Source organism: Pipistrellus hanaki (assembly GCF_964339955.1).
Source record: "Pipistrellus hanaki genome assembly, chromosome: 8".
NCBI classification, from domain to species: domain Eukaryota; kingdom Metazoa; phylum Chordata; class Mammalia; order Chiroptera; family Vespertilionidae; genus Pipistrellus; species Pipistrellus hanaki.
The window spans coordinates 77,004,441-77,006,613 of NC_140510.1; the positions used below are offsets into that span (position 1 = coordinate 77,004,441).

The 2,173-nt window shown below is 49.8% G+C and overlaps 1 pseudogene across 1 annotated transcript; it reads right to left on the minus strand.

Annotated features, from left to right (window-relative positions):
* Positions 1–713: 713 nt before the first annotated feature.
* Positions 714–1,476, minus strand: LOC311626712 (glycolipid transfer protein-like; annotated as a pseudogene). Its single transcript has one exon. The product of its transcript is annotated as a glycolipid transfer protein-like (transcript).
* Between the last annotated feature and the right edge of the window lie 697 nt (positions 1,477–2,173).

The window sequence follows — 2,173 nt, forward strand, 5'->3', positions numbered from 1 at the left end:
CCTTGAACTTGGACACACTGAGGAGGTGGGAGAGCGCTAGTCCCAGAGCTTGGGGGAACCAGGGTTCTCTGTTCTGCCTCTTGTTCTGTGTCCTTGGGAAGGTCATGCACATCTTGGCTTTCCCATCTCTAACGTGGGCATTGGGCTAAATTAATTCTGAGCCCCCAGCTCGGGCAGCCCAGCGGATGCGGTAGTTCTGCTTGGTTGTCTGAATCTGTGTCGGACACTCAGGGAGGGAAAGCTCCCAGTCCTGAGTTCTCTCAGACTCCCTTCTGCAGAGAGGCCGGGGAGCACACCCTTGGGCTTGATTCTATGGGGGAGCTGGCCCAAATCCAAGCTCTCTCTCAGCAAAATTGCTCTGTTTCCCAAGCCCACCACTCATGCCTACTTACATAGATGTTGATGTGCTTATTTGTCTATCTTCTTCTAGTTCTTGAGGGAAGAATTTATGCACGATTTCATTCATATCTTGAACATATTTCATATTAAATGCCTACTATGTGCCTTGCTAGATACTAGGAGACAATAGGTGTAACAGATGTGGTCCCTGCCTTCAGAGAGCTTACAATCTAGAGAGAAGAGACTTTGTGAGTCGAATTACCACACAACACTGTCATAACCATCATGGCAGGAGCCATGAAGTGAAGAGCAGAGAGCTGTAAGTGTGGGAGCGGATTGGGCAAGCCACCCCTGAGCATCATGTCCAATGGAGATGAAACCTCAGGGTGAGTCAGATGACTGGGACAGGCAGGAGGGAGAGCATGGTGGACAGAAGGCGACCTGCCAATTTGCCTCACAGTGATTCTAGTTTGTCTGTTTCTGGGAGTGCCAGCCTCTGGGCACTCCTACACCTTATAGTTGGGCTCGGCGTTCATCTTGGTATATATCTCGTAGATGACCTCAATGGTGGCCGTGTAGTTAACCAGGAACAGGCAGACCTTCTCCAGGCAGTCCTCTTCTGTCATGTTCTGGCCCTTGCAGAGCATTTTCAGGAAGTCAGACTCCAGGGATTGGCATACAGCGCTGCCTGGAAGATATTTTTGCACAATCCAGCCATGGTACTTCTTGAGCTCCATCTTGTAGGCCTTGGGGGGCATCGACACGGATGAGGTTGGGGTGGCTCTCATTCCGCTTCCCATCACAGATGCTCTGTAGGAAGACCTAGATGAAGCAGAGGCTCCTTTTCAGACACATCAGCTCCAGTGTGGCTCCCACTTTGGGCCACTCTGCTCCATACATTTCCTTCTCTGTCTCCAGGATGTTCTATAGGGTCTGGAACTTGGCTGGGTCGGTGTTGTACTCAGCTTTGATTTTCGTGATGTTAACACTTATGTCTGCCTTGATGGGTGTAAACACTGGGGACCCAAGGCAACCAAAGAAGGGCGGCAGGTGGGACACCACCTCCAGGAAGGGCCTGGTCTCGATCTGCTGGTCCATGGGCAGCAGCTTCAGCAGGTGCTCAGCCAGCAGCGCCATTTCAGGGTCAAGGCCATCGGTGATGCCGTTTTCTAATCAGATCTTCCTCTTCCTTCCCCAGAACACTCCAAACCTACTCCGGACAGACCACCCCAAACCCGTAGACCCTTAAGACCTTCCCCGCTATTTCTTTGACTTTCCCCCATCAAACTTGCACCCTATCTTGTTGTGTAGGGGTGCCCCTAACCACTTTCTGGGGGGCGGGGCCAGCCCAGTGGGGAGCCATGGTGGTTCTGGTCTAATGGTCATTATGGTCCTGATGCTGTTACAGTTACTGGCTTTTTTTACAGAGAGATGATATATGATAATTTAGGTCAAATATATTCCGCTCTAAAAACTGTTGCAAAGGTGGAGGGTTGCTGGAATTAGCAAATAAAAATATCCCATGCAGCTGAAACTGGTTTGGCTCAGTGGATAGAGCATGAGCCTGCGGACTAAAAGGTCCCAGGTTCGATTCTGGTCAAGGGCATGCACCTTGGTTGCGGGAACATCCCCAGTAGGAAGTGTGCAGGAGGCAGCTGATCGACGATTCTCTCTCATCGATGTTTCTAACTCTCTATCCCTCTCTCTTCCTCTCTGTAAAAAATCAATAAGATATATATATTTTTTAAATATCCCATGCAGCCACTGTGGAAAAAGTTCTGGGAATTGATAGTGGTAATGGTTGCACAGCATTGTGAAAGAAGTTAGATCCACT